General features: G+C 40.2%; 1 protein-coding gene across 6 annotated transcripts in view; it reads left to right on the forward strand.

The window, feature by feature from the left end:
• The first annotated feature begins 8,371 nt into the window (after positions 1 to 8,371).
• Positions 8,372 to 21,970, forward strand: part of ROBO1 (roundabout guidance receptor 1) — a 1,014,318-nt gene continuing 1,000,719 nt past the window's right edge. For 3 of the 6 annotated variants that reach the window (XM_075909735.2, XM_089773438.1, XM_089773439.1), the window contains exon 1: positions 8,372 to 8,597. The gene's annotated coding sequence lies outside the window, so the exon portion shown is untranslated. The remainder of the gene's footprint in view (positions 8,598 to 21,970) is intronic. The other 3 variants (XM_089773437.1, XM_075909745.2, XM_089773440.1) reach the window with 1 other exon arrangement.

Genomic DNA, 21,970 nt, shown 5'->3' on the forward strand with positions numbered 1-21,970 from the left:
TAGTTCGAAATAGTGTGGCTGTGTAGACATACCCCTTGTGTTTGATGTGGTGTTGTCAGGTTGTAGATTTTATCTATTATGTAGCATTGCTTTACAGTTTCTTTTTAATTTTTCTTTACTTTTCTCTTCCTTTGCAGTTTATTTCATATAATCACTATGTGAACAGTCTTGTGGTAAAATCTAGAAGAACAAACCAAGGTACTGGTCCAACAAATCATATTGGCAAAGCACAAGTTTTTGGTTTCATACTTTGTAGTAGTCCTCTGGTTGTTTTAACCAGCAAAATACAATTGTAAAAATGTTCTTTTGTCACTTTCTTTACAGAATTCAATAGCACTGGTCTACAATTTTTTAGAAGTCGTCTGCTTCAGAGATAAAATGTGCTATTTATTATGTATTTTGATGTGCTGAATTCAAATATGACAATTAAAACAACCGATTGGCTACTGTTTCCAAGATATTTAAGTTTTTACATTTTACGTCTATGTATATTGTGTAGATAGTAGAGATTTAATCATAAATTGTAAACCTAGGTCTTTTCATGTGTTTATGGTTGCTTTACATGATAATATTTCACCTGTCCTATTTATGTAACACTTTAAAAATCAGCAAAAGGGTTATATAAATAAAATTTATTATGAAACAAAAGGAAAAAAAAACTATTATAAACATAGTTTAGTCCTATTCAGTGTCTACTCGGCGCTTCTTGGCTTGTCTCTTTTATTCATTAAATGGAGCATCTCTTGTCACTGTCCAGCAATAGTCTGCAAGCATTGATGGGCTCTATTTGCCCTGATAGCCTTTCTCCATTGTTGCAATGTCCTGGTGAAATCACTCGCTGTGCTCGTCGCTTACTGCTCTGCAGTTCGGTGGAAAAAAATCTAGATGAGAGTGCAAAAAATGTATCTTTAGTGACATGTTGCAACCAAGGCTTTTGTATGCTTTGAGGAGGATTTCCACCAACAACCTGTAGTTGTCTGCCTTGTTGTTTCTGAGAAAATTTATTGCCACTAACTGGAAGGCTTTCCATGCCGTCTTTTCCTTGCCACGCAGTGCATGGTCAAATGCATCATCTCGAAGAAGTTCACGAGGACCAACAAAGTTGGTTCTGAGGACCAACAAAGACACCTTCCTTTATCTTAGCTTCACTTAACCTTGGAAATTTTCCACAGAGGTACTTGAAAGCTGCTTGTGTTTTGTCCATGGCCTTGACAAAGTTCTTCATCAGACCCAGCTTGATGTGTAAGTGTGGTAACAAAATCTTCCTTGATTCAACAAGTGGTGAATGCTGAACACTTTTCCTCCCAGGCTCCAATGACTGTCAGAGTGGCCAATCTATCTTGATGTAGTGGAAATCTCTTGCATGACTATCCCATTCGCAGAGAAAACAGCAGTACTTTGTGTATCCAGTCTGCAGACCAAGCAAGAGAGCAACAACCTTCAAATCGCCACAAAGCTGCCACTGATGTTGGTCATAGTTTATGCACCTCAAAAGTTGTTTCATGTTGTCATAGGTTTCCTTCATATGGACTGCATGACCAACTGGAATTGATGGCAAAACATTGCCATTATGCAGCAAAACATCCATGACTTCTAGGAATAACATGATGCAATTCATATCATGTATGACGCAATACCATCTTCAGATTGCATCATTCATTGTTTTGCCTAAAAAGCAAGTACTGTCCAAACCCAGTCATAGATTTATTCAGAGATCCAGTCAAAGATGAATTTTAGTCATTTCTGGTTTAAATTGAGATCCCTTACCTTTATAACTCACTTATCCTCCGCCATTCACAAGTCAAGGGTCGTATATACTGACCCAATAGCATATCTTGAAAACTAGAGCCAATCAACAATTTTAAGCATCATTTTCGTTCTCAGTGACCCAGAATTAGTAAAGTTTGACTACATTTATTTCAGAAGCAGTTTGGCTGTAGAGCAGTGTAGTCTAATATATCTCTCTGTCACTAGGTTTTAATGATATTCAGTTTAAACAAACCTCTTGATGGGGCCCTCACTTCCAGGAACAAAGGAGAGTCTTCACTTGTGGAATCCCTGGCTCAGTTTGTGTGGAAGTAGGAAGTTCTGGAAGGGCCAACAATATTCTGGTAAATACTATACTAGTATTATGCTAAATACTAGTCAAATAACCTAAAGGAACACAGCCAATGAAGCATGAAAATTGATGTCAGTATGTATTCAAGGGACCTCAGCGTGGATGCTGATTGCCTCTGGTACAGCTCAGGGCTTCTTTGAAGTATGTAGGCTCAACTTTTTGTATCAGTTTGTACCACGTGAACAAATTCTTCACTTCTCCCATAAAAGAATTAGGAGGAAATGCAGACCACAGTACAGCAAAGCACATACATAAAGTGAAATGTATGAATACAGTAAAAAACTGAGACATGGAAGGTCAAGTCTAGTGGCCGGTGAGATGTAAACCATGACAGGAACTACAGCCATAGGTTGGAGCCAGTCAGGAATCAGTTCAGAGCAGAGCAAGAGACAGGCTGGACTTGGGAATAAGTTTAGAACAGACTAAGGACTTTGGATTCTGTCTCCCTTACCAAGCTGTTATAGTTCCCAGGCATGAAGTGATGTTGGGAAGACTGAGCACCTATGAGGCTTATATGCCTGCTCTGAAAGTCACCCAACTAGTTTCTGGCTTGTGGACTGGCTTAAGCACAATACACAAATGGCTTATAAGCCACATGTGGCTTAATCAAGATCTAGTTCAAGCATAATTCATCAGTTGACAAGTAGTACCTGTGAAATTACAAAATTAAATTCCATTAGGAGATAAAGTTCTGAGTCTCTCAGCTCAGCCATGATTCAATATGATTTGTTGGACCTGTTCCTTGATTTGTGTTTCTAGATACACCACAAGACTAGTGATGATTAGACATAAATTGCAAGGGAAAAGAAAGGGGGAAAGAAAAGAAAAATTAAGAAGTAACTGTAAAGGGAAATGATACAAAGTAATGCTACTTATAGAAGTATGCATGTACATAAGTGCCCTGGGACTCAGGAAGTATGGGCTGTAACAGTGTCAGATCCATCAAGTTTCCTCTTATCACAGAAAGCATTCTGATGCTCAGAAAAACCAAACAAATAACCAATCAACCAACCAACCAAACAAACAAACACACAAACACTTCTGTCTATAGCAGTGATGAGCAACCTAAGCTAGTGAGTGGGCTGCATGAATGGCTCTTCTTCATCTCATTGGACCACTAGATTGTGATAGCCAATACACTCCAGGGATAGAGTAGTTTTGCTAACTGTGCTTACCTAGAATTTCTGGGGTGTGCCGATAGAACCATAGCAGTGCTTTGATTGGCTGCAGAGAGCACTCATGACTCTCACAGTCAATGTTGTGTGCACTCAGTGTGCACCTCACTTCTCGTGCCCTTGCTTTACATGTGTCATTTAAATAGTACTGGTAGAAAAAACGATGCGGACAGAAACCAGTGCAATCTGGCAACTTTGCACATTGGCAATAGTAAACAAAATGTCTCATGGGCCACACATAGAAACCCAATGGACTACATTGGCACTTGGGCTGCAGGTTATACACCACTAGACTACAGCATCACTATGACCATCAAAAGGTTTTTCTTTCACTTGCACTTTATCTCAGAAAGATCCTAAAGATCACCCGAGCTCACCCCATCTCTTCTCAGGTCCTTAATATCAATCTTTATTCTCTTAAATCTATGTTCAGTCATGTTTTTGGAAAGAACAATATTTAACATAATTTGCTAATAATAAATAATCACACTAATTATTAAAATATTGCATCTTAAACATATTGTTCTTTGAAAATAAAATATTATAATTTCCTTTTGGATAATGCATAAAAGTTCATACTTTGGACATTTCCATATACATGTAATATTAGTCTCTGACCTGACCTCAATAAAGTTAATGGGAAATGTTCTACCAACTGTGGAGCAGGTACTCTCAAGGTGTACATATATTAGGATAACATTGCACTGTATTATCACAGACTACTTTTCATTTCACACAAATGTGTACATAACTGTTTACCTAGCTTTACTGATTATGACAAGACAGAAACATGAAATGCTGATAGATGACAGTCATAGTTTGCTTTACAACTTCCACTGATGTTACATGTCACCATGAACTACAATAAGGAGTTGTCATCATGTTTCAAGGACAAGATGGAAATAGGCATTTGTCATAACATATACAGATCTTGAAAACTACTCTAAAATGAAAATTCCAAAGATAATTTCCACGTGGAAAAATAATGAAACAGGGAGAAACTGTTATCATAGAGAATTAAATGTAAAATGCATATTTTGGCCTTGAAAATTATCATGATGATAATTATTTATACTCTTCCTGGTGATGGGTATAACATAAGTAATTGTACCACTTAATTTATTTTAAACATTATGTCTACATATCCATATATGTATGTATATATGCAATGAAGACATTATTATATTTAGGAGTTTCATTAGTTCAGTGCTTCACTTTTATTTAATAATTTATCTAGTTATTCTGCTTGTATCCTGGATTTATCCACATAGTGATAATTGATAACGTAGCTTCATTTTAACAGTGGGAATGAGTGGCTTTGTGATTTACTTCTCTTTGTTTTGTTTCACTACAGAGCAATAATCATACTTCAGATGTTTATCCATCCACCCAATTTATCTGTTAAATCTCTGTCAGAGATAGAATTAATTCTTATAGAATGTAAAGTGGTTATGACAACGTCTTGCCTTCACACAGACATTTCTTAACTATTGTTAGTTACAGCAAGCTGAATTTATATGTATATATGTATGTTGTCAAGACTGTTCCCTACTCTGGGACTCTGAGTGCAGAAGGTGGGGGCTCACAAGAGACCTTAAAAATACCTTGCCTCTATGGGCTTTTGCTTTAAAATTCCCAAGGTCACAGATTCCCTGGCCTTGGGAAACAGGCTGCCACCACGAAGTGAAAAACCCCGTTTGTCTTGAACCTAGGAAGAAAGGACTTGGACTTCTTTCATAGGGGTATCCTCAGGCTCTTTTACCACAAGGGAGTTTGGAAGAACAGAGAAAACAAACTGTAATCTCTGATAGCTGACCTCTCAGTCTTAGCCATACATATACAGACCTCCTAGTACCTTCCAGGACACAAGACTCAATTCATTGCCTTAAAAAAGATTATTTTGTTAAATAACACAAAAAGATATACTTGATGAAGGATACTTGGTTGCTAGTTATTCTAAAGCAACTGAGAAAAGAAAAATTAAAAAACACAGAGAAAATTACATCCTTTGCATACAGCTTAAAGTACAGTGTATGAGGAAAGCACATGGACTTAGCACAGAAAAGTTTAACCAAACAGCAACAAAAAAGAAAATAACCTGATCGCATCTAAATAGACATTTCCCTGTCTACTTACAATCTGTGTTTCAAGATACAGTACATTTCCATGCCTAGTATTCTTTGGCGGCATGGTAGTTCTGCTTGGTTCATTTCTTCTCCCTCCTCCCCACACCCCAACTCCTCGCTTAAAACTCACACAAAGAACAGCAAGCAGACAGGTATATCTTCCAATTAAAATCTCAACACCTTATCCCATTGATTCTCCTGGCTTCCTGCCAACACCCCCCAGCTACCTGAGTTTAACCCTTTAGTCACCAAATGCTGGGATGTAACTTCACTGTAGTTATTGGAATTGCACTAATGGAAAACCTATGTAAGTAAGAGCAGAATAGTACCCAGACTATTCCATTTCTGCCTTCTTGTGCAACTCCAGTGTTTCAGTCTGACTGAATGTAGAGGTGGGCAGAATTTGGCCCATAGTAGCCACTTGTGTACAGTATTTTTTAGAAATATAATTGAGTCAACATAAATTAAAAACAGACATCTTTTTTCTCTTCTCCATAGATTGCTTTCTTATGATATATAAGAGATTATATGACTTCTTATACCAATAGAATAATGCATCTATAAAGTAAATCTTTTGGCTGATATGAAATGTGTTCTTATAAAGTCAATAATTAGAGAATGATCAAAAATAGAACTGACACAACCTACAACTGACTGTATTTTATTACCGGAAGTTTAGAGCTGGGAGGCTCATCTGAAGAAGGGGGTTTTGCCCACAAAAGCTCATGATACTATATATATTTTGTTAGTCTCTAAGAGTATGTCTACACTACAGAGGAGATCGAAGCTGCTGAATCTTCCAGCATTCAAATTAGCAGGTCTAGTGAAGTTACAATAATTCGAACTGAGAGGGACACTACGCTCGATGCTGGTAGTCCTACTTCCATAAGGAGTAAGGGAAATCAAAGGGAGAGTGTTCTTCCTTTGACTTCCTGTAGTGTGAACAGCACCAAAAGTTGACTTAAAGTACTTTGACTCCAGCTATGTAATTAACATAGCTGAAGTTGTGTATCTTAATTCAGCCTTATACTGTAGGGTAGATATATCCTAAGATGCCACAGGACCACTCATTTTTAAACTAATACAGCTACCCATCTAAGACTTTACAACAACAATGAAAATACAGCTACAATGGGTGCAATACCTATATATACTGAGATGAGAAATGTATTAACCTCTTTCATTCTTAATCAATAACCAGAGAAAAAATAAAATGAGCTGTATTACACATTGACCATTGAAAGTAAATAAGAAAAATTCACAAACACACAACTCAGAATATAAACAGTTGAATTCTGGTTCCAAACAAACTTGGGTTTGAAATTCAACAATAAGACCGGGCTTGGAAGTAACACTTCTGTTGTCAAGGATTACTGATGAAAAAAGTACTGAACCCTGTCTCCCAAATTAGATTTCAAAAACAATTCAAATAATATGTTTCAAATACCATTGATGCTTAAAGTACAAGCTGTATAAAGATCAATTTCTCATTATTTCCTTTGTTTTGTTTTCCTTTCTTTTGATTTCCTTTGTTTTGTTTACACATCTCTTGAAATTATGGGCTGATTGCTGTTGACCTTCTATGCATCACTTTCCAGCAGCATTCAACTGTAAACTGCAGACATAATTTGTAATTAAACTCACATTTACAATGATTGTTCACAACTGAAGTACAAGAAACATATGTTGTTTCACGCTTTGTCATATCAATAAGTATCCTAAATAAGACCTTTTGAAGAGTGTACTCTTGGCCAAAGAGTTCCATCACTTGTTCAAAAGTGGGCCAAAATTTAGGCCCTTAAATCTTTAATATTTCTTTTAATCTTAAAGAAAGCAGCATTTTATTAAAAATATTTTCTAGAGAACTTTTATTTAAAAATTAAAATATTCATTATTGGGAAAAGTTGGTCCCTGTACACACAAACACACATATAATTTTAAATCTCCTTGATTTGTAATTTGCATGACTAATATGCCAATCTATACTGAAGCTCCAAGGACCTTAGCATAGTAATTAATGACAAAAATTTAATGTATCAGGACACCTTTAAAATCCTTTATCTGTTAAAACTATGCTTTCATTTACAGGTTATGTTGGCCTATTACAATTGTATTAAAACAAACTCTTTTTATCTTTTACAAATCAAATACAATAAGTTCTATCTAAGTGTGTTGATGGGTTTGATTTTTAGCCAGAATTTATTACTTCAGTGTGTTCATTACTTAGATTAAATAAAAGAAATAATGTGTTTTAATGAAAATGAATCAATAATGTATTTGCATTATAAAATAAGAGCAATTTAAAATTATTCCTTAATTCTTGATAGTCTTTAGCTATACTAAATCTATTTATAATTAGAATTTTCAGTTATAATAAATTATTTTCCTTTGGAGAATTGTACTTATTCTTACAGAGCCTTCTTACAGATGTGCATTTTAAAAGCATAGCAAAAGGAAGGCATATGTAAGTGTAATTCAACAGATAATTAGTTCCAGTAAATAATTTTAGCTAATAGGAAACATGAATGATGGATCATTTAAACAGGGAAAAGAAAGATTTTTCAACATAAATCCTACTTATGTAAATATCTCTCTGCACATTTTCTTTTGAAATCCAGCAGACATCCCAGACCCAGCCTGCACATTGTCATTGAAAAAGGAGATATGAAAAGGGAGATTGGATGACATTCATTTAATGTGTTTTTTTGTCTTGATTAACCATTGCAACACATATTACAATACCAGAGGTAACAAATCAATTAAATAAGATTTCCCCTGCCTCCTCCTTTCCATTCCCTTCCAAATCATTCCTTCTCCAAAGCTGCTTGCATATTGCTGCTTTGTAGTTTCTCAGAGCCAGAGCAGTAGGACCCAGGGGCCTTCTACAGCCACCAATAGAAGCTCATACTTGGGTCTATTTGTATGCAATGCCTTCTGCTCTGCGCATTAATAGTAATACAGATAACGGGTCTGAAAGAATTCTCTTCTGAAGAAGGATTTGATTTTCCAGGGTCCTGATATTGGGAAGAAATCCGGTTTCATCCCCTTTTATATTTAAAAGTCTCTTGAGCAGCTTGTCTTCTTAAACTCAAAAAAAAAAAAGGTCTCTCTATGCGAGGAAAGTTGCAAGGACTGAATCATGGAACTCCTAGTTTTCTGAAAACCTTATCTCACAGGGTAAGTCCCCCAAATAACAAAGCAACGGATGATATTAAAGACCCTCCTAGAAGTACAAGAGGGATGCAATTGTTTTGTAGTTATGCTGAATTCAGGAGTGGGTTTAAAATAACTCAACAGTTTCTAAAAGAAATGGGGAATGATCAAAGAGAGAAACCCTAATGCAAAATGCAGAATTAGTGCAAGGAACAATTCAAGAAGTTTCTTTGCAGGTACTGAAGATTTGTTTATTGTCTCTAAAGTTGTCAGCTTGCTGTGCGATGGGATTCTGCGTTATGGTCGCTGGGTTTTTTTTATTATTAACAAAGAAGTTGTAAAGCTGTGCATTCTTCCTCCCTTAGTGTGTCTGAGCGCGAGCGCATGGGTTAAAGCATCTTTTTAGAGCGATTTCACGGTGTGTTTCAGCTTTGCCTCTCGCCTTCCTCTCGCTATTGCTGCAAAAGGGGGAGCCGATGCTTTGCTTGCTGATGGAGTTACAGGCTCTGAGGTTGGCGGGGTAACTTTGCCGAGGTCTGCGCCTGGTTAATGGCTTGTAGGCGAGCTGAGGACACAGACGGGATTAGCAAAGCAAGGCTGGCACTAGCGCAATAGAGCTCTCTAACTTTTGAGCATCCTTCAGGGGCTTTGCCTTATTGCCTGTACTTCCCCTATTCGGACAGTGTGGCTTGTGTGTGTGTGTGTCAGCTTGTATCTAGCGTGCTTCCAATTCTTTCTTTCCTCTTTTGGATCGAAACATGCCGTGGTTATAAACTCTGCGGTTCTCCCTTGCAATCCTTGTGCGGGCCGCCGCTTTGTGACGGGCAAGAGCAAAATAATGTAACCCCCGGGGTATAAAAGGAGAGACTCTCCCTCCCCATTCCCCTTGTGTTGGCTGGGAGTAAAGCGCTTGGTAACGTTTAGCCGGGAAGCATATTGCAAGGAGGGGAGCCTGGCAGCGCGCCTGAATTATTGATGAAGGGCTCTGCGCCGCTGCCGGGGCAAGCGTCCCCCTCTCTCTGAGGCGGCTGCGGGTCGCCGAGTGCTCGGCTTGGGTCTGCAGTGCGCGCCGCGGCCGCCGCCTAACACAATGGAGAGAGACCCCTGCGGGCTGGCGCTCGGAGGGAGGAAGGGGGGCTCCCCGGCTCGGCCGCTGCAGCTGCTCCCGCTTCTGCAGTGCTGCAAAGCCTCCGCGTCCCCTCTGCCATTCAGTCGAGCTCTGCCTTCTCCTCCCCGCCCGGCCGAGTCCCCCCATCCCCGGGGCGGGCGGGCGCTGTGTGTGTGGGGGGGGGGGGGGAAGCGGCGCAGCGCAGCAGAGGCGCAGCGCTGACCCTGGGGCGAGGGGGGAGCGGGAGGAGACGGCGAGAGGCTGCCTCAGGCGGGATGGGAGCGCGGCGAGAGCTGGGAGGGGTTGTGCTCCCCGCTCCCCCCTGCCTGCTGCTGCTGCGTGGCCCGATGAAAGTTACAATCTCCTCGGCGGGCGGAGAGCGCGACGCCCCCGGGGCTGGAGTCAATGCCTGGGCTGACGCGCTTGCTCAGCGTGGCGGGCAGGGAGCGAGCGGGTCGCTGGGCACCGCAGGGAGCCGGTGCTGAATGGGCTGGAAGTTTGGCTGGGAGCGTCCCTGCCCAGCCTCCCTCCGGGGAAGCAACAGCGGGAAGGGGGCGCCCCGAGAGAGTCGGGGGACTGCTCGTCTCTAGCGAGCCCACCGCTGCCTAAGGAAGGCCCGGAAGCGCCACTGGCTTGTGTGCCCAGGCAAAGAAATATCAACCCCCCCTCCCCCCGGCGCCTTTATGTTGGGCCGAGCTTATTGAAGGAAGAGGCAGGGCAGGGGCGACGCTCGCGGGCTTCCTGCTGCGAACAGGTGCAATGCACCAATTGGCATGGGCGACGGTCCCACCCTAAGGTGCGCGGGAGCGGGGCGGGTAAGCAGACTGGCGCTGAGCTCTTTCCCTGCACTGCAACCGCAACACGGGGGTCGTCACCTGGAGGGGATGTCAATCGCGGAGGCAGTTTCTCTGTAATACTCGGAAGCCAATTAGAGTAATGTTATGCCCTCCTAATTGAATTTCCCCGATTTTAGTTTAGGGGGCTTGCCAGGCCCACCTGGTGCTATGTGATGCCCATGGCTAGTCAATAAATGGCATCTCTCCCTAAGCCCTCTGGAGCCTTTATCAAGCAACATAGTGGAGCTTTCTGATAGCAGTTCTGCATTTTGGATAAGACGTACAATGGGTCATAATTATTTGTTGTCCTTAAAGGCCCTGTTGTTTGGGGTTGTATTTTGTGGGGTGGGTAGAATAATATTCATAGATTGCTTCAACTCAAATTTAAATAATTCGAGTTTATTTTCAAACTTCCCTTTGCAGGCTGGTTGAATAGATTGTTCAATTCTCCTGATTTCCATTTTGCATGTTATTAAACAGTTATACATTTCACAGCAAAGAGATCTGAAGGCATCCCAGTTTAACCCCCATACTATTGAAGAAAATGGAAACTGTCATATTGACTGAACCCAGTATGGTTTAGTCAGAGGAATACTTAATTCAAATGTGGCTCCATATTTAGATTTTGCAAAAACAAGCTTTTACAAAACTTATATGAGAAATGTTTACATGATTTTATTCATGTGAAAGAGTTGATTTAAGTATTTTTCTGCAGGATTCATATACTAACAGTACAACTCTTTGCACCCAAATGTGAAACTGGCAATTTTAAAAAAGTAAACCAATGCCTAAGTTGAACAAATACAAAATGTAAACATACAATAATGAAGATTTTAAAATTTGATTTTATAAACTTATCAGTAACATAAGATATTTTTCAGTATATTTTTAAGTTAACTGTTTCTTTAAGCATATTGGGGTCTTTAAAGGTTAACTAGTAGATTCAAAATCATTTTCCAATTTTTTTATCAGTTACCTTTCATTTTCAAACATAACCTTAATTGAATGTGTAAATACTTTAAACAAAAAAAGGAAATGAACACAACTATTTGTTATTCTAAGCACTGAAGAGAGGTTTTTTTTTGTTTGTTTATTTTTTAAAAGATACAACTTTACATTGTGTAGCAAGTGCAGACAATCTCCTGGCATTTTGTAGATAGAAGGAGCTGATTTTCTGCTCAACAACCAGCTGGTATAGACTAAAGCCAGGTCTTTGCAAGTAAAATGCACTGCATTATGAAAGGTTCCTTACAGTCACAGCTCATCTTCTGCATCCTGGAAAGTATAAGTTTTTGCTGGAACCAGTTTGTAAGTGAAAGGAAATAAAGATTTTCCTGCTGTAAATGGAGGAATGAAGGCTGCTTACTAACATGCAGTTTGATTCTTTCCTGTGTTATATACATTTTATACTGATATAACTCTCTTGAAGTCAGTAGAGTTAGGCACAAAACTTGTAGAGAATTAGGCCCAGTGTTTGGAAATGGGGTTGCAGGAGGAAGAGAATAATGCTGATAAACAACTGAAAACTCAAGTTTTTTGAGTGACTGAGGCTTCAAACAAAAGTCTCTCAAAACAAAACTAGGCTGCAATTCACGAACTGGTTTTTTTTTTGTGCCCCCAGATACTATTGTAAGCATTTCAAGGGTAATGTGTCATTAGCATTTGAACAGAAATCTTCATTGATTTCAGTGGAACTGTTAACTAAAAATCAATGGTACAAGACCCAGATTCTTGATCATGCAACCAGTCTAAAAGACAGCTTAGCTGCTGCTGTTGGTTGACTTTTTAGTTGCAAACCAACTTCTTTCTAAGCACATTTTTTTTATTCTTCTTTCTAATGGGGAATAATCACTAGTTGTAAGTTGGCTAAAACCTCTCCCATCTTCAGACATCCCACAGTGCAATCACTGCAATGAGTGCAGGCACCTGTGGTCTCTCTCATACTGCTGTAGAAAGAGACAAGAGATTTAACCCTATCTCTGTCAAATAATGGATGAAGTCTGTATTCCCTACATGCTGTGTAGAAGGGACTGACTTGATGCTTTAGCAAATGGGATGCTTCTCTATATGGCACACTTGCCCCTACCCTGTTCAATATTATAATTTATTAATTATTATGCCTTGTGCTCAGCCTTTTGTCTTTATTTGAGATACAGTAATGTGGGAATTTCTCTATATATATTCTTCATAGACTCTTCCCTGGATGATGTAAGGTGTAAGCACTGTCTCTGGTGAACAGGGTTGCAGAAAGTTAAACCCTGACATGTATACTTTAGTTGTAAGGGACAGATGTTATTAAAAAGACTTACATATATGTTATTTTCTAGAGCTGGATAAATCCTTTCCAGAGATTCTGCTTTAAATTATCTCAGTCCAAAAAAAAAAAAAAAAATGTTTTCAGTCAATATCTGTTCCACCATATTCATTAAAATTGGAAGAACATACATATGGTTTTACACAATTTAGCAGTCTGGTCTTCCATGTTCAGGAAAGGCTTAGAGGGACGGAGAACCTTTTTTGGATTGGGGGTTGCTGATCTACAGAGAAATCAGTTAGGGGCCACACCAACCAGTCAGGGGCTCAGACAAGTGAGAAGCGAAAAACAAAAAATCCTCACTGATGTGGCCCCCAGCTGAAGAGAAAGACATTCCCCACATTCTTCTCCCACACCAGAGTCTAAAGGGGACCCCAGACTACAAGATTTTGTGTGTTCCAGCGCTGTTGAAGTAGCAGGGAGGCACCAGTGGGGGCTTCCCAATGCTGAGTGGGGCCCTGAGACTCAGGGGCTGGATCCAGGCAAGCTGGGGGTATCAATTGGCTCCCTGGCATGAGGTTTCCCACCCCTGGCTTAGAATATTGTAATAGTTGCAATTCAAGATTAGTACGGTGATTTTGGCATAGGTGGTCTTTGATAAAGCTCTTTGTTCTGGATCAGACTGCTGCCATGTGTTGCTTTTTTATGAGAGTTAAAATGTAATGATCAGGCCAATTCATCTTTCTTCTGGGGAAAATAATTCAGAAAATGTTTGATTCATTTTGAAAATAAATGAGTAAAATTAGTGTCACTTTATTAGACTGCATAGTGTGCATTTATATCTGACTTTCTTTTATGAGATTATGTATTTGAATGCCAACAAAATTTACCACATATTCGAAAAGAAAACTATAGGCAAGTTACTTAAATTCAGTAAAATAGTAGAAATAAACATATAAGGCTATATTCAAAATATAGCCATTGATATCCTCCATTGCAGAGTAGTGACTGTGCCTCATCAGCAGCAGCATCTGAACAAAGAGTCAGTGTATCCAGATTGGGAATGCCCCTTGCACAATGTAAGGGTGATGTACCTGATGGTAATATAAACTCACCAAAGAAGCTCCTATGCCAGCTCTCAAGTTCTTGCTGCCTGTAAAATAGAAAAAAGAAATGTGGCCAGAGGAAAGCTAGGACAACTGTACATTGTAACAATTTCCAGATGTGGTTTTGTTATCCTGGGCCTGTCAGCAGCAGTCCTGAATTAGAGCAACCCCTTGGCAGATTTAATTTATATATGCAGACCACTTCGGCATTCAGTTGTACTAGGTTTGTGAAACCACAAAGGTGATTTTTTTTTACTTTGCACAGGGCACCTCAATCCTAACTTTGAACTGCAAGCTTCCTGAGTAATGGATGGTTTTCCCGAATGAGTAGATAGTACATATTTTTTTATTATCCTTAGTGAATGTGTGGCCACATACTTTATTTACTCCAGGCCATTAAACCTTGCATAATAATTATGGAATTATGAATTTTGTCATGGGCTTTACTATGGAATTCATCTCCATGGTATCTGACTGTTTCACAACTGTTGATGGATTTATCTTTTCAGCATTGTAATAGGATGAGGTATTATTATCTCCATCTCACAAGTGGGAAACTGTGGCATTAGGGCTGAGATCAACAGAAGGACTAGTATGCTGAAACTCTTAATCCCAATATTAGGTGTCGTTGTGATCCACAAACTCCTGCTCAGTTCCTGCCCAACCCTGTAGGCACCTATCCCGGTAAACTCAGTTGGAGACCAGCCCTCTCCCCTGCATTCCTACATGCCTAAATTTCATCTCCTGGTCATGCACACTACCACCTCAGAAGAGTCCCAGGCATTTTCCCCTCACTAGTGTGATCTGTAAAGCAGGGAAGGATACACATTGCCCTGCCTGCCTAGCCTATGGGGTCTGATTCAGTAGATGTGCTCGGATTGTGTCTATCAGATGAGGCTACATTTAAAATCTGAAGGAAGAAAAAACTTTTAGTTCAGGGTTGGGGCACTCACTTAGAATGTAGCAGATTCAGGTTCAATTCCCATCTCTGCATGCTTCAGAGAAAGACTTTGAATGAGTGTTCCCCTCTTAAGAGAGTGTCCTAACCAGTAGGCTATGGCATATTTTCATATGAATTTTTCTTAGTCCTCTGGGAGATGTTTAATTTTGGATAAATAACTAGTCATTCAAGCAGGGGAATTGGGCCATGCATTATCCATGTCCTAGATAGATGCACTAACTATAGACTATAGATTCATTCTCACTTTTTTCCTCTGCCTCAGTTACTGTTTACATTCTTATCCAAGGTAGAATTCATTTCCTAACTTCTGATTGCTTGACTTTGAAGTTTTAATGTTCATTTTCATAATATTTAGTTATATTTTAATATAACTTATTTTGGCTTTTAGAAATTCAAATTGAATTCCATCATGTGGTACTAGTGTATATTGACCACCATAGGTTTGGGATGTGTAGATCTACAATACGGACTCATGCTATTGAAGCTAATGGAATAAGTGGTAGTAGCAGCAGTTGTTATGTGATGCATTTAAAGGAAGATGGGACACACATATGGTCAGTGGGGTTCACAGCTTTTTGACAGATAGCAGAAGCATGTTGAGTTTCAGGAATATTGGTTTTAATATTAGTTTCTGGAGGTGAATGTGTGTTAGCAGTTATAAGGCCTTCTCTCCCAGTCTTCTCTCTCAGAAAAATGTTGCACCAATCTGACACTCGTTCAACCGATGTGCCAAACATCAAATCACTTCTCCAAAGCATGGAAGTCTGACAGCTATTCAATGAAAATTTAATAAGAATCTTTGAATATTGGTAAAATAAGTTTTCCATACCTCATTCTCAGATTTGATAAAACATTTTTGCTGAAACTTTCCAAAAAGTTCAGCCCAAGAAAGACATTTCGCATAGAAAATTTCTGCCCAGGTGATTACATTTTGGCAAAGTTACTGAACATAGTCTTGTAATGGCAATGTTCAACATTTTAACTCTACTTGCTTTTTTATTTGCAGTTCTAGAATAACGCAAATCATGCAATAAAAATGTGAGGTTTCAAAACACTGATGCCATTGTGATCAAATACACACAGAACTAGTAAAATGCTTTTCTCCATTCTCCCCTCAAACAATCCATATCCTGTTCCATCTGATCCCTTAATTCATATTGACTATGCCCAGTCCTCTTCATCCATCTATTTCTTGTTCTCCATCCATCTGCAGACCCACAGTCCCATTAGTTCTTAGTGCCCAATCCATTTATTGCCCTCAAACACTATCTGCCACAATTAATTCTTTCCACTAGAATCCTCTCCAATCATTTATCTGTCCCAACACCTACTGCTCCCAGTGCTGCATTTGACCTTTCAGTCTCATCAGTTCAACATGCTTCCATAAGTCCATACTCTACTTTCAGTCCAGTATTATCTCTGCCTACACTTCAGGCTCACCACTCAAATTATTCTCCCACTTCCCCCTGCTAGCTCCCAATCAGATTTACTCCCCAGGCTTTATCTGTCTCCCCAAAGCATATCCAATTCATCCTCTACAATGACATCCTCTACTATATTCTCCCTTTCATAAGCAATTTATTATCTGTCCCCAGCAAACTAATTCACTCATGAAACAATTCTCTTTCTCTAGCAGCTTCTTTAACAAATTGACTTTTTCTATAATTCCCCTCTCCAATGGATAGATTTCATCCTCTCATCCCAAGCTACTTTGGGCATCCTCCACTATCTCTGTCCTCTCTCCCACTCCAAGCAAATTGATTCTTCTCAGGCACTCGGTCTCCCATATCCCAAAGCTTTTTGTCATTGGACAGAGGTGGCTATCTTTGTACTTGGTGGCTATGTGGAGATTGTGAAACATTTTTTGTGGGACTCTCCATCTTTGGCAAGCCAGGAGATGTACGATCAGTTCTGCACCTCTTCACCCTCCTTGCAGTAATTATTGCTGATCAGGGAACTGGTAGTAACTATTTGCAGCTGGAGAGGTACAGAGTAAGGATGTTAAGGACTAATCGACTGTTTGACTATCTGATAAGCAAAGGCTTATCAAATAGTCGAGATATCTAGTCGCTTCCCCTCCCCCTTGCTGCCTCTGTCAGATAGAGGCAGCAAAATGGAGTGGGGAGGGCAGAGGAGGCACTTCAAAGCGGCAGTGCCACACAGAGCCCGATACCAGCTCCGTGCAACACTGCCACTTTGAAATGTCATGGTGGGAGTCCCCTGCTGATCACAGGTTCTGCAGGTATGCCGCATGGGCTCCCCGGCTGACCCCAGCTCTGTGCAGTATTTCAAAGTGGCAGTGCCGCATGGAGCCTGGCGTTAGAGGGGGACTCTGAGCCCCCCACTGACCCCATGTCAGTCCCCGCTGGGGACTCTTGTACATTTCAAAGTGCATGGAGCCCAGAGTCAGCAAGACTTCCTGCTGGCTGGGCTGCATGTGGAGTTCCAACTTTGAAATGCACAAGAGCCCCTCCTAGGAAATTCCATCAACTACCTGACTAGTAAATTAATCTATATTTAACATCTTTAGTACAGAGTACTGCTCACACAGAGGAATATTCAGGGACAGGAAACAAGTGGAAGAGGAGCCGTGTGGATGGGATGGAAAGCTGAAATTCCTCTCCTTTCTGTAGCAACATATCTATTCTAACCTTTAAGTTATCATTGGAAAGAGTCTGAAAGATCTTGTTACCTAAGTTTCTGCTCCCTACAACAATTCCTTAATGTCTCTTTAGTTAGTTCATCATACTCTGGGGTGCAAAACCTGAAAGTAAGAGAAATCTGATTCGATTGTTTTATCTATTTATCATACCTTCTAATAAATACTCTGGTACACTTATATGACTGGGTTTTTGTACATCCAGAGACCACAGTTAAATGTTAAGAGACCTTTTTGCTTCCTCTTCAATTTTAAAAGAAACCATTGAAATGTTGGTAAAAAAAAGTATCATTAATGCAATATACTGGCTGAGACCCTACATACATTAAGCTATTAATATTGTGTATTATTGATATTTCTGTAGTGCAATGGTCTCCAAATGTTATGAGCACGCGATCACTTTTTTAATTTAAACGCAATCCAAGATCTACCTCAAACCCAAATATCCTTGCCTCATCTCCTTTTTGCTCCTTGACCTCTCTCTCTGAGGCCCTGCCCCTGGTCACTCCATCCTCCCTCCCTCCCTCCCCCATCTTTACTCACTTTCACCAGGCTGGGGCAGAAGGTTGGGGTGCAGGTTCTGGTCTTGGGCTAAGGGATTTGAAATGAGAGGGGCTCTGATCTGAGCTTGGCACAGGCAGTTGAGGTGCAGGAGGTGTTCATGACTTTGGTAGAGGTTCAAGATGTGGACTCCAATTAGGCACTGTTTACCTCAGGTGGCTTCTGGGTGGTGGTGGAACTAAGGCAGGGTCACCCTACCCTGGCCCTGCACCACTCTCAAAAGCAACCAGCAAACTTGCTCTACCCTTAGTCCTGTTGTACTCCTTCTCTGCTCTGTGGAGGTAGGATACAGGGTGGGATAAGGGGGCACCTTGACTTCAGCACCATCCTCTCCCTCCCCTGCCCTGCACAGCAAGTGGAACTGTTCCCCCAGGAGCCGCCTAAGGCAAAGGGACAGAGATGTGCAGCAGTGGGAGTAGAAGCAGCTGAAGTGCCAGTAATTGATAGCCACATGGCCAAAGCAGTTAGGATCAGCTGTCAGAGGCTCCAAGATCTACCCGTAGATCCCGATCTACTGGTTGGTGATCACTGATGTAATGCCTAGAGGCCCAGTGTGCCAGACACTGTACGAACATAGTAAGAAATAGTGCCTATTCTGAAGAGGTTGAAATCTAAACAGACAAGAAAACTAGGGATGGGAGGAGAAAGAGAGTTACTGAAAGGTGAATAGACTTGTGCAAGGACACACAGCAGGCCAATAACTGGATTAGAATCCAACTCTGTTTGCTATTACAGAATAATATCCACTGTATTGAGTTTTCAAAATAAGAAAATTCAGATTACAACAGCTAAATTGTTTATAATTCATTGATGTTCCATGTATATTAAGACTTTAAAGTGTGGTTCTATTTTGAAAGTTGATTTAATAAAAGTGGCATTGTCAGATTGCTCCAATTCTATATTGAATGTCCCTAGTTTACTAAATAAAAAGGTTTTTGCCAGTCCTGCTCACTCACCCTAGCTTCTGAAAGTCAAGCTGTGTTCTTACCTTTTCATCTATCACCACTAGTGAAATTAAGCCAGATGAGATTTACTGTAAGTGCACATCTCAAATGCCTCCTGGTTGGGTGAGGAATATTGAATAATGATGAACAAGAATGAAAGAACACAACTGACTATGAACTCATGTTGAGTGGCACAACAGGCTGTTGGAGAGAGAGGTTGGCTGGGGTACATTGAACAAATTTGCTATGGAATCAAAAAGTAGTCAATAGCTGTCCACATGATATTAAATTTGCAAACCACTTTTTATGGTTGGACTATATCTTACAGTTAGTACCATGAAGAGTGATGCAAAAAAACCTTAACCATATGTGCAAATGACCTGTGTTATAATTGACATGGAAACCCTAATTTAAACTGTTGCCTTTGAGAATAAAAATTTCAACTATAATATTTAATAGCAATTAGCCAAATTATGTATGGTCTCACAAATACATAAAGTCCTATTGTGATTAAAACAAGTTGTAACCATGTCCTTGTGGGTATCTCCTTGCCAATATTTTGTGTGATTTTAAAATATCACCTTTTGAATATAACAGCCAAATCAAACCAAATGACTATGCTATATTGTTTGCTATATGCACATACAAAGTCAAAAGAAAGCCGAAATGTACCACTGCTTGCAGTTCATGCAGTAAAGGAATCATAGTCAGTAAACTCCTGCAGGGAATAAAGCAAAAATTTGCATTATAATTGTTTCCTACAGTTTCCTGTTCAGATTAGTGTGTACAGTATCTGGAAGAAAATAATGCACTTTTCAGCTGTAGTCATCTATGCACAGATTATGAACAGATAGTAACGTTTTCTCTGAAACTGATAAAAAAGAAGAGTAGAGAATGGGGGAGAAAACCTCAAGATATATCTTATACAGTGGTTTTAGACTGCAAGACATTCTTGTCTTTGTTCACTATATTCTTTAGAGTGATTCTGCATTTAAAGTATCTATTATACATTAGTGTAACTTAAAATAGAAGGTATTGTAGCAATAATAGCAGCTATTAGTAATGATTTTGCCAAAATCTTCCCCAAAACTATGCCAAACTGGAGGAACAGAAGAACTAGGAAACATCCCAATTTTGGTTTTTCATTTGATAAACAATACCACATAATTTTTATCTCAACCACTCAGTCACCAGCACCTTCATGACAACATATAGAAAAGGACAGCGATGCCTGATGCCAAATGTTTGAACCCCTGTAACACCTTCTGCCAGGTAATGCCAGCAGCAGCCAGTGCTGGGTTCATTATGTAGGAGTTCCTTTCCATCCTTCCAGCACAGAAGAGGCTTGAGCCCCCACCCAATAATCTAGGAAATTCACACAATGCCCCTGGGTGCCTCTGGGAGGCAATGCTTCCCCACTCCCAAGCACAGGGTCTGAGTGTAGAAAAGAAACCTTTAATAGAAGGGGAGGAAAGTAACGTGGCATTGATTTGGGAAAACACCACAGAATTTATAACCAAAAAGATGAGTAACAGTCCCCTCCTCCAACTAGTGTCCTTTTCCTCTCAGGTTCTTAAGTCCAGCAATGTAAATGTCCCCTTCACATGCCCAACTCTCCTGTGCACCCCACTCACAGTTGCTGCCTTTGGTCAGGGCAGACCCAAAGTTCAAAGGTGCATCCTCGGAGTTTGTCTCCCATCCTGAGCGTGTGGGGGATATGAGGAGGCATCTTACTCACTCTGCTGGTCACTCACCATCCACCTGCTCACTGCTCTCTGCCACCAGCTTGCTGGCCATTAGATTCACCTTGCTGCTGCCACTCTGCTGGCTGCTCAGTGCATCTCTCTATCGCCTCTCTCCTGGTTGCTCACTGTGCATCCTCTGCTGGCTTGTGGTGGATTTGGGCCAAACCTTGTGTTTTCAGCTCTCAGTGATTTTAGCACAGTTCAGCCATAAGAAATTCCAGCATCCACTGGAATAAGTTTAAAGTAATAAAAAGAGACTCCTTAGAGTCTGTTCTAGTTCTATCAGGTTGAACCTGTCTTACAGCTCATGCCTGGAGGGGATACAGACTGCTGATTCAGAGTCCTCCCTCCCCAGTTAACTTCGCAGAGCTTTGGCAGTTGAGCCCTTGTCCGTCCAAGGTTCATTACACTGACAGTGTCTCTCCTTTTCAGTTGAGTGAAATACAATCTGACTTTTCTGCATTCCCACAATAACTGCAAGCATGGTAACCGTATCTCACAATTCCTGCATTTAGCACTAACACAATTTGTGACCCTGCAACAACCAAATGGATTACCAGGGGCAAAACACCATTGTAACAACTGAATATCTAGCAGGCCTAAGCAAAGCAAGGGCAAACTGTATTTACATAAACACACCAAGGATTTCTTTCCCATTCCAGCTGGCTGTAATGGAAGCATTGATTCAGACCCTGCTTACTCCCCTTTTATGCACTAAACCAATGTGTATTTTCTCTTCTGGTACTAGAACGTGGAGAAGAAACATTCAGCCTTAGCCCTTTCGTAGCAGCTCTTTTGGCTATGTCCACCTAAAAGGCTTCACTAGAATGATGGAAGCACCAACCCTAATAGATTTACTTTAAAAGAAATTCAAAAATAGTATTGGATTGAAATGTGCATTTAATACATCCGAACAACCTTATCTCCATCATTTTGTGAAACTGAGGAGACAGACATTTTTTCAGATGAATGCTCATATCAAACACTAAAAAGCATCAAAATGACATCACTACAGGGCAGAGTTAGGCTGTTTGGGTACATTAATTGTGCATTTCCACCCTTTATCATGTTTGAACTTTTTTTAACCTTAATTCTCCTGGGTTTTAATCTATTCTATGCCTGTTCTTGGGGTAGGTACAACATTTTAAATTACTGACATGTAGTCTCAATTCCAACCTAACTGAAATTGTGTTTATATAAAGAGGGCCTGATCCAACATCCAT

The sequence above is a fragment of the Pelodiscus sinensis genome, chromosome 1 (genome assembly GCF_052426305.1).
Source record: "Pelodiscus sinensis isolate ZL-2025 chromosome 1, ASM5242630v1, whole genome shotgun sequence".
Taxonomy (NCBI): Eukaryota; Metazoa; Chordata; order Testudines; family Trionychidae; genus Pelodiscus; species Pelodiscus sinensis.